The following is an 11400-nucleotide window of genomic DNA, read 5'->3' on the forward strand; positions in this document are numbered from 1 at the left end:
GCCTGCATCCAAAGAAAAATCATGAGTTTTGTAGGGGAGGTTGGTTCGTGCCTTCGTCTGCTTGCTTTGCTTTGCTCTGTTCTGGAGGGCCTGTTCGAGTTACCCTGAGTAACACCTGGCGGCCATAGAAATAAAGTTTTTGAAAATATGCACTTATTGATGAAATAGAGTTATTTTAGAAAATATAGTGGTATGTAATATCAAGTAAATTAGATGAACTAATGACTGTAACACTTTTAGAGACATTGCAACTTCCTTGCAATAGAATTTTGAGGGTCCTCCTCAAAATTCTGCCCTAGTTTGATCCTTCAGCCGCTCTACGTGTAATGAAGTTTGTTGGATCTGCTCCGGAATTTTGAGAGAATTCTTCTCAAAATTCTACCCCAGTTACTTAACTCTCTTTCATATGATGGCTTCGGCTGGACTTGATTCGGAATTTTAAGGGTCCTCATCAAAATGCTGCCCCAGTTTCTGGTTCTGGGGGAAATGAAAATTTTATTAAGATATGACCGAACCCACAGGGCTACCTACGTATCCCCTCTTAAATGGGAATCAGGTCAAACGTAGTTCAGTTACATCAGATGAATGAGTGTAAACAATCTAAACATAGTATCTCTTGACTGCATCTGAATTGATGGGTTTTGGCCAAACTTCTCCGTCCATTTCTGCAAGTATGAGTGCTCCTCCTGTCAGCACCCGGTGAACCATGTAAGGACCTTGCCAGCTGGGTGAAAATTTCCCTTTAGCTTCATCCTGATGCGGGAAGATCCACTTCAGCACCATGCCCCGATACGAATTGTCTTGATCTGACCCTTTTGTTGAAAGCTCTGGACATTCTACTCTGATAAAGCTGACCGTGACATACTGCATTCATTCTTTTTCCATCTATGAGAGCTAGTTGCTCATAGCGGCTCCTTATCCATTCTGCGTCACTGAGTTCGGCTTCTTGTATGATCCTTAAAGAAGGAATTTCTACCTCAGCTGGAATGACAACTTCGGTACCATAAACCAGTAAATAGGGAGTTGCCCCAGTTGATGTGAGGACCATAGTGTTGTATCCCAATAGGGCAAAGGGTAACTTCTCATGCCATTGTTTGTGATTTTCTACCATCTTCCTCAGTATCTTCTGATGTTCTTGTTGGCAGCTTCCACAGCTCCATTCATTTGAGGTCTGTACGCTGTAGAGTTTTTGTGTCTGATTTTGAAGGTTTCACACATGGCTTTCATCAAATCACTATTGAGATTTGTGGCATTATCAGTGATAATGGACTCGGGAACCCCGAATCAGCAAACAATACGATCCTTGACAAAATCTGCGATGACTTTCTTGGTTACAGCTTTGTAAGATGCAGCCCCTACCCATTTTGTGAAGTAGTCGATAGCCACTAAAATGAACCGGTGTCCGTTAGAAGCGGTGGGCTCGATTGGACCAATGACGTCCATTCCCCAGGCAGCAAAAGGCCAAGGTGCACTTGTTGCGTTGAGCTCATTAGGTGGTACCCTTATCATGTCTGTATGTACCTGGGATTGGTGGCATTTCTGTACGTACCGGATGCAATCTGTTTCCATGGTCATCCAAAAATATCCAGCTCTGAGTATCTTCTTGGCTAGATTAAAACCATTCATATGTGGTCCGCAAGTTCTGGGATGTATCTCCTCAAGCAATCTGGAAGCCTCCTTTGCGTCAACACACCTTAACAACCCCAGATCAGGAGTTCTTCTATACAGGGTCCCTCCACTTTGGAAGAAATGATTGGACAGCCTCCGTAGAGTGCGTTTCTGAGTATGGTTTGCCTGTTCTGGATATTCCCCTTTCGCCAAATATTCTTTGATGTCGTGGAACCAAGGTTTTCCATCCGTTTCTTCTTCAACATGAGCACAGTAAGCCGGCTGATTATGGACCCTCATCGGGATGGGATCAATGAAATTCTTATCCGGATGTTGTATCATTGATGACAAGGTGGCCAGTGCGTCTGCAAATTCATTTTGGATTCTGGGCACATGATTGAATTCTATCTTTGTGAACCTCTTCATCAGTTCTTGCACATGATACAAGTATGGTAGTATCTTGGTATTTTCCATAGCCCATTCTCCTTGAACCTGATGTACCAGAAGATCCGTATCGCCAATTACCAGCAACTCTTGTATATTCATATCGATGGCCAAATTGAGCCCCATGATGCAAGTCTCATATTCTGCCATATTGTTGGTGCACAGAAACCTAAGCTTTGCGGATACCGGGTAATGTTGGCCTGTTTCTGATACCAAAACTGCTCCAACGCCCACTACTTTGAAGTTTGCAGCCCCATCGAATAACATTCTCCAATCGTCGCAGGCTTCAGCAATGTCTTCTCCCATGAATGATACTTCTTCATCGGAAAAATACGTTCTTAATGGTTCGTATTCTCCTCCCACAGGATTTTCAGCAAGATGGTCCGCCAATGCTTGTCCTTTGACCGCCTTCTGAGTTGCATAGACGATATCGAACTCGCTTAATAATATCTTCCACTTGGCTAACTTCTTGGTTGGCATGGGCTTCTGAAAGATGTACTTCAAGGGGTCCATCCTGGATATGAGGTACGTGGTATAGGCACAGAAATAATGCCTCAATTTCTGAGCTGTCCAGGTCAAAGCACTGCAAGTGCATTCCAACAGGGAATATCGTGCTTCATAAGGCGTGAACTTCTTACTCAAGTAGTATATGGCTTGCTCCTTTCTTCCCGTCTCGTCGTGTTGTCCCAAAACACATCCGAATGCTTCATCTAATACGGATAGATAGAGTAGCAAAGGTCTCCCAGGTTCTGGCGGGACTAGGACTGGCGGTGTAGACAGGTATTCCTTGATTTTGTCAAAAGCCTTCTGACAATCCTCGGTCCAACTGGTTTCAGCATCTTTCCGCAACATTTTGAAGATGGGTTCACATATTACCGTGGACAGTGCTATGATGCGACTAATGTAGTTGAGGCGTCCTAGGAAGCTCATCACATCCTTTTTGCTCTTTGGTGGTGGTAACTCTTGGATAGCCTTAACTTTGGACGGGTCCAACTCGATTCCTCAGCGACTGACAATGAATCCCAACAGCATTCCTGCAGGAACCCCGAATGCACATTTTGTGGGGTTCAGTTTGAGATTGTACCTCCTTAGCCTGTCAAAGAACTTTCTCAAATCTGCTATGTAATCTGCGGCCCTCTTGGATTTGATGATGACGTCGTCAACATACACCTCTATTTCTTTGTGTATCATATCATGGCAGATGATTGTCATGGCTCTCATGTAGGTAGCCCCAGCATTCTTTAGACCGAATGGCATCATCTTGTAGCAGTATACTCCCCACGCTGTAATGAAAGCTATTTTCTCTGCGTCTTCTTCATCCATCCAGATCTGGTGATAACCCGCGAAGCAATCTACAAAGGATTGTAGTTCATGCTTGGTGCAATTGTCGATCATGATGTGTATATTTGGCAGTGGGAAATCGTCTTTGGGGCTTGCTCTGTTTAAATCACGGTAGTCAACACACACCCTGACTTTCCCATCTTTCTTCGGAGCTGGTACAATGTTGGCTAACCAAGTTGGGTACTCAACTACCTTGAGGACTTTGTCTTTGATCTGCTTAGTGACCTCCTCTTTAATTTTCAGGCTCATAGCTGGTTTGAATTTTCTGAGTTTCTGCTTTATCGGCGGACACATTGGGTTGGTAGGCAACTTGTGAACCACTATGGATGTGCTCAGACCAGTCATGTCATCATATGACCATGCAAAGATATCCTCATATTCCTTCAGGAAACTAATGTACTCTTCCTTCTCTAATGTTGATAAGTGAATGCTTATGCGAGTCTCCTTGACGGTTTCGGCGTCTCCCAAATTGATTACTTCGGTTTTGTCCAGGTTGGACTTAGGTTTGTTCTCAAAGTTCTCAACCTCTCTGACAACTTCCTCAGGTATTTCATCTTCTTCTTCCGAGTCACTATCCTTATATTGCGTTGTCTCATTACATGTCACAGTCATCGGTTCATCAGGAAAAGTAATAATAACGCTGTAGAAGAAAAATGTGAAAGATAATAATGAATAATAAATAGCAATGCATTGATTTAAATTTAAAAATATCCAAAACAGGTACAGCTCGATAGCTCGAGCAATTATTTCAAAACAAAAATGCGCCTTTAAAACAAAATTACTGAAAGTATCCTAAATGCCTAGTATGGCTATAACAACAAAACAGGCTAATTGCCAAGCTACCCAGGGACTCGGCGGGCTCGGGATGGTGTGGCAGTCCAATTCCTGAGAACAGCTCCCTTCTCCACAGTCTGAATGGTGAGGCCTTCTTCCTCCTCCTCCTCCTCCTCAACTATCGCACTGCAATCCATATTATCGGCTTCCAGGAACAAGTTTCTCAACCCAGCCAAAGCTTCCTCCTCTGCAGATCCCCATATTGTATCGGCCTGGTGAAAAGTCTGACTTAGGTGTGGTACCGGCTGCTCGAGAGGGTGATAAGGACCACGCCATGGAGGCGACCAATCATCATATTCCTGCCAGGTGTACTGATACCCAAGTCCAAAGGTGGTACCGTGACGTTTCAACTGTATCGGTTTGGTAATGCCCTGGAGTTCCTTCCCAAGCCCTTTGCCGGGTTCATACCCAGACCACGCCAGTATGCTTTCTATTTTGTTACTCCACCATTTATCCTTCTCAATTGCGTTGACATGTTCAATATGGTGATAAGTTTCTCCACCCAGCCTTCTTCTATTCTGGATAACCGAGATAGTTTGACTAGTGTAAATGGGGTTACTTCCATCTCCGTGAATGATTACCTCCTGATGGTTCCACTCGAACTTCACAGCCTGGTGCAGCGTGGAAGCCACAGCCCCAGCGGCATGTATCCAAGGTCGACCCAATAGAAGATTGTATGTAGCTGATATGTCTAGTACTTGGAACTCAACATCGAACCAAGTTGGTCCCATCTGCAGACAAAGGTTAATCTCCCCTATCGTGGCCCTTTGAGACCCATCAAATGCTTTCACGTTCATACTTCCTGCCCGTATCTCATGGAAATCTTTGCCCAACCTTTTCAGAGTAGTCAATGGACAAACGTTAAGGCTTGAAGCCCCATCTATTAAGACCCTGGCGATGAATTTGTCCTCAAACTGTACTGTGATATGCAATGCCCTGTTGTGACTTAATCCTTCATGTGGTAGTTCATCCTCGTGGAAGGTGATCTTGTGACTCTCTAGTACTTGCCCTACCATGTTGGCCATCTCTCCACTGGTGATATTGTTGGGCACATAAGCTTCATTAAAACCTTCATCAGAGCACTCCTATGTGTTTCAGAATTTTGCAATGGCGACAGGATGGATATCTGGGCGGGAGTCTTGTTTAAATGATCGACGACGGAGTATTCTCTCGCCTGTACTTTCCTCCAAACATCGTCTGGTCCAGTTTCAATAATAGGTTGCTTAGTAGCAGCCTCCTTGCTTGATCCTCCCAAATTTTCGGGTGTATAGATCCTTCCAGTTCTGGTCATCCCCTGTACGGCACCAGATTCTTCCATCTTTGTTTTTCCCTTTCGCCTAGCTTCGGCAATGTAATCCCAAGGTATAGCGTTGGACTTGAAAGGAGGTGTGGTTGCTACTGTCACTGTGAAAGTTGTGGCCACTTCTACCTCTAATGGAACAGGTGTGGCTGCAGGTGGTGCTACCTCTGCCTCAAATGGAACCGATGTAGTTACCTCAACCTCAACTGGCGGCTGTACCTGTACCATAATGGGATTGAGCATGATTGCGGGCTTATTAGGATCGTCACCCTCTTTGATAAATCCGATTGATCCCTCGGGATGCCACTCCTCGTCAGTTTCTATCACATTGATCCCTTCGCCCCTATGATCTGGAAGAGGATTGTTGCGGACATTGGGTACAGCTTCCTTCGCCTGTATGACCTTATTATCAATCAATGTTTGAATCTTATCTTTCAATGTCCTTTACTCGTCAATGGTGTGCCCCTTCATACCGGAATGATATGCACAGGTTTTGTTCGGGTTGACCCATTGAGATGAATTCTCCATTGCCACAACGGGAATAAGGGTGACATAACCAGCAGCCTTCAATCTTTCGTACAACTGGTCGATGGGTTCAGAAATGGCGGTGTATTGTCTGGGTGGTTTGCGATCAAAATTAGGTCGGGGTTTCTGGTAATTTGGACGAGCTGGAGGTGAATGATAGTAGGCTGGCTGGGTGTTATAATTGTGATAGGCGGTGGCGGGTTGAGAATATCTGGGAGGTGAGGATTGTAAGTAGGTGGAGGTGTTTGGTATGTGAGTGGAGATTTTGGGCCTTGGGCCACCATTACTGCCCCTACTTCTTTCTTCTTTGATATGCCACCTTATTGTAATGCTTTGTTCGTGGCCTGCAATGCCTCGAAATTTGTCACCATCCCGCTTTTAATACCCTCTTCAGTCCTTTCTCTGAGTTTGATGATATCGGAGAACTTATGATTCTCAATAACCATTAGCCTCTCATAATGTTGTGGGTCCTATGCCCGGACAAAGAACTTGTTCATCTGTTCCTCGTCTAATGCCGGTCTGACCTTGGCTGCTTCTGACCTCTACCGAGTAGCATACTCGCGGAAAGTCTCAGTTGGCTTCTTCTTTAGGTTCTGAATATAGAAGACATCTGGTGCATCTCCGTATTGAACCTGAACCGGTCCATAAAGTCTAATGTCATGCTCACCCAATTGGCCCATTTCTTAGGATTCTGGCTTATGTACCAGGACAGGGCATCTCCGGTAAGACTTCTCATGAAAAACTTCATTCGAATCCTTTCATCTTTTCTGACCCCCACGAGCTTGTCACAATAAGTTCTCAAATGAACCTTGGGATCACCTGTTCCGTCAAACATTTCGAACTTGGGAGGTTTGTAACCCTCCGGCAGTTCCACATCTGGTTGTATGCATAAATCCTCGTAGTTCAGACCTTCTATCCCTTTACCTCTTTCAACACCCTGAACGCGACTTGTCAACTTCTTGAGTTCCTCGGCCATGTTCTTGATGAGCAGGTCCTTCTCAGTGGATTCTGGTGTATAAGAGATTGGTTGAGTGGAGTGAGGTAGTGTTTCCATGTATATGGGGTTGTTTTGGTGGGTGCCAGGGATTTGGGTGTAGTGGTGATTGTTGGTGGAGTTTTGAGGATCGGGAATAGGGTGTGGTGTGTTCTGAGGAGTGTGATAGGTAGTGGTTTGTAGGTACTGGGTTGGTTGATGATGGTGTTGTGGAGGAGTGGGTACCGGTAGAGGATTGGGATTTTGAGGTGGTGTGGCGTATTGATGGGGTGCGGGAGGATTTTGTGGACGTTGGTTTGGCGTATTTTGAGGAAGTGCTGGGATTTGAAAATTTTGTTGGTTAACATCTGGGACGTTCAGAGTGAGGGAGAGGTTTGCCAAGTTGCGGACCTGCTCAAGTTATCCTTGTAACTCCAGTATTTTCTGCTCTAATCGTAGGACCAAATCGTTCTGGGCCGGAGTACTCCGACCGTCTGAAGTTTCAACATTCTCAGCATTTTCTTTTCATATACCACTCAAGTCATCCATCTTAGCTTTTCCTCTGCTTTTCGGATTACTCGGAGGAGGAGGAGGTGGAGGGCCTCTAGATCTGGTGTGATATGCTGATGATGTCAGTATGTGCGAACCAACCTTAGGGGATGGAATTAATAAAGATAAAGAAAAACAAAAGGTAAACAAGTTAGCAAGGATTCTGAGAAATATTTGCAGTATTTAAACATATATTGCGGGAATGTAAATCCGCGTCCTAGTTTGGGAGCATCGTTGTGCCGTAGGTAGGCCTAGCGACACCTTTATTTGGAGAATTTCAGTGCCAATAATTGCCTCATTTCATTAATGTAAAATATAGATGAATCTAAAACGACACTAAATAAGATAAGTCACTAATGGCACTTGGCCTTATTACATTTGAAACAGTAAATAAACCTAATCTACTTGGTCCCAGAAGGACCTTTTCCAGGCTGGATGTCCTTGTCGATCAAATTCCCCAGTTCGCGCAGGTTCAGCAGTAGGTATGCCCTTGCTAAATGTCCTCCTTCACTTCCTTCAATGTTCTGGCAATTGGTGACTCTTTTCCTCCTCTTTCCCTCCAATTCCATTAGATTGTACTCCAGATATTCCAACCTTTCTCTTGATTTAACAGCCCTCTCCCTCCATTCATTAATTAGTTCGATATCGGTCTTTTGTCACTCCATGTGCTCGGCCTCGGACTCGTGAACTCTTTTGCGCAGTTTGTTGTACTTCACTTGTGCCTCGACAACTTCGTCTATGACTCTATTTCCTGGACCAACCCTTGGCTCGAATATTCCTGCTATGTTATCCTCTGACCATGATGGGTAAAAGTACACATGACCGGCATGATATCGATTTGGCTCGATAGTATCCTTTTCCATGATAATTTTCAAATGCCACATATGCTGAGCTTCACATTTGTATGGGACGTCGTCATCCTGAGAATCTACCCTGTAATGACTCATTTTGGCAACTCACGTTATGACCTGCTTCCTGCCTTCCTGTCTCATAACTCTGATGTAGGTCATTCTCTTAGGATGATGGAAAGCTATGTGATCATTCCACAGCCTTCGCGGAAGCTCTTGACGGTATTGACCCTTTTGGAGATGCTCTAACAACCAAACTTGTAATAGCAGATTACAACCTTCGAAGTATTTGTACCCCTTTGACAGTGCTCTAAGGCCCGGTATATGTCTGCTACGATCATAGGGACAATGGTATATGTTTGCCCCTCGATCCCATCCATCAAGGTTTTGGCTACCATGGCCAGTCTGGTGTGGATTCTGTCCCCTTGGATCGGGAACACTAACAGACCCAAGAAACAGACGATGAACATAAAAGCCCTGCGGTGAATCCAACCCAAGGAAGTGATGGAGAATTCGTCATCAAAAATACGATAAGATCTGCTGTGACCGTATCGTTAACAGAGGAAGTCGAAGGGTATGTAGGAATTTTTCAGGCACTCCAAGTCATCATTCTTCTTTAATCCCATCATCTTCAGAAGCCCACTAGTAGAGCGATTTTCCGGCACCAATAAACCAGGACTATCCCAAGTTGTCCCAGAACATTGTGGCAGCTTCGATTAACATATTGTTCGGCTGGAGGTCCAATAAAGAAGGCAAATTTCCCAAGACCCTTTTCACATGATTCTTATCACTTGATGGAAGATCCTCCCACCAATCTAGCAACAATGGTGGTATGTTACGGACCATGCCGAACCTGGGGACTTCGTGCCTCATTTTCTGCAAAATAAATATGGTTAGGCCCTTTCCCCCTCCAGATCCGACTATTTATACAACAATGATTAGCATATTGGAAATTATTTCTCCAAAATTAATGCACAAAATCGTGGTGGCGTCCGTTGGGATTATGGAAAACCCGATGGACTTTTGGACGAGGCTTGTCTTAAAGGGTTATTATGTGGACAACATATTAACCCGGCTAGGTTTGACCATGATGCATGTACAATTAATCAGAGTAAGGTTTCTAGAGAGGTCTAGACTGGTACCCTCAAGTGGACAACTTGAGGGGGAAAGGCATGGAATCGTCGACTGCACCGCTGATCGACTAGTTTTACCGCAAATACACCTTTCCGAATTTAAAGGGTGATATATAGGAAGGGCATCAAGCATTGCTATAGGATTGATTACGCATGAGTGGAATATGATGTCGAGCATGATTTATGCAACAATAAATAGCATGTTGTCACGTATTTGCACGTTAAAAATGATAAATGCAGTATTTAATAATTGAAAGATGTTTAAGAAAGAAAACAAGGAGAAAAGTCAGTTTCTGTAGTAAAGGAAATCATAAATGCTTGAGAAATAGGCAATTAAATCCAAATAAGGGGGAAAGGGGAAGGGTGCACATGTATTAACAGAATAAAACATACTAAGACTAATTCACAAAAAGCAAGTTTGTTATGGTAAGAGCCTAAAAATATCCCCAGCAGAGTCGCCATGCTGTCGCGCCCCCTTTTTCCTCGCAGAGTCCGGGTTTCGATATTTCTGGGACAAATCCTTTCCTTTTGGGAATTGGGTATGAGATTTGAAGAGTCGCCACCTAACGGATTAAGGTGCATTAGGGCACCTAGAGCAAATAACTCATGAACTAGTTTACATTACCAGAGATTGGGTAAGGGCTCGAAATTACCTTGAGGGGAAGGTGTTACGCACCCCTCGAGGTCCACAACGGTGGGTCCCGGTGATGATAGGCTATAATTACCTATTTTAGTCGCTTATTACACTCTAATTTACTGCACTTTAGTTGAGTTTGCGCTTTAATCGCTAGTGTCTTGCACTAACTGTGTGTTTTATGCCTTGTAGGAGTAATTTTGAGCTATATAGATGTTATGGAATGAATTCAAGTGATTTGGAGCTTTGAAATCTGAGTAAAAGCCCAAGGATACAAGCCGGGATCGCGTTTGGGGGTCAATGGATGATAGTTACAGCGAACAAAGAATCGAGTAGGCATATTGTGCACTGTCTAGTAAAATAGATATAACTTTTTTCTCAGAACTCTATTTTGGCTCCACAATATATGGTTGGAAAGCTAACTCAAAAGGGCTAAAACTTTCATGTTTTACGTTTTTCCAAATTCGGAACAGAACAGGGTGAAAAATGCGCAATAGCGCGGTCGCGCTAGTTTTAGCGCGCCCAGAAACAGAACACTTGTCAACTAGCGCGCCCAGATGCGCGTCCAGGTGCGCGCCCGCGCTAGTTAAGCCCAGGAAAAGTGTCCTTTTTCACATTGGAGAAGGTATAATTGTTTGGGCCTAACCCTACTTGGTATATATACATAGGAGAACGTTTTTGAGAGTAATTTTTGACGAAGGAAGAGCACAGAGCCGCCGTGGAGGCCGGGTTTTATCTTTTCTTCCACCAAACTTAGTAATTTTTATGTTTCTTTGTATGATTTGTTGTTTTGCTACCATGTCTATGTGGAGCTAAACTTCACGTTCTAGGGTTGTGGTTCTTTCATGACTATTGTTATTCGGATATTGATTTTGATTTTTTAGTTTATCATGTTGGTTTATTTATTCAATCCTGCACTTAATTATTTGATTGCTTGATCACCAATTGAATACTATCTACGAATCTAGAGTTGAACTCGAAAGTGGGAATTCTAGATTGCATATAGGATTGAGTAGAGCAAGTTCTTGAACCTGGGCCTCGGGGAACGGATTCGCGGTTAGGATAGACATATACCTAATTGCCTTCCTTGGTTGATTTACAGGAATTATAAATGCATTCTTGTTGATTCTAACTCCATAGACATATAGGTGTTAGGTTATCTTGAATAGGCGACTACGAAGTCGACAGATTCTTATGAGCAATATTAACCC

This window comes from Nicotiana attenuata, chromosome 2, assembly GCF_001879085.1.
Source record: "Nicotiana attenuata strain UT chromosome 2, NIATTr2, whole genome shotgun sequence".
In the NCBI taxonomy this organism is placed as follows: domain Eukaryota; kingdom Viridiplantae; phylum Streptophyta; class Magnoliopsida; order Solanales; family Solanaceae; genus Nicotiana; species Nicotiana attenuata.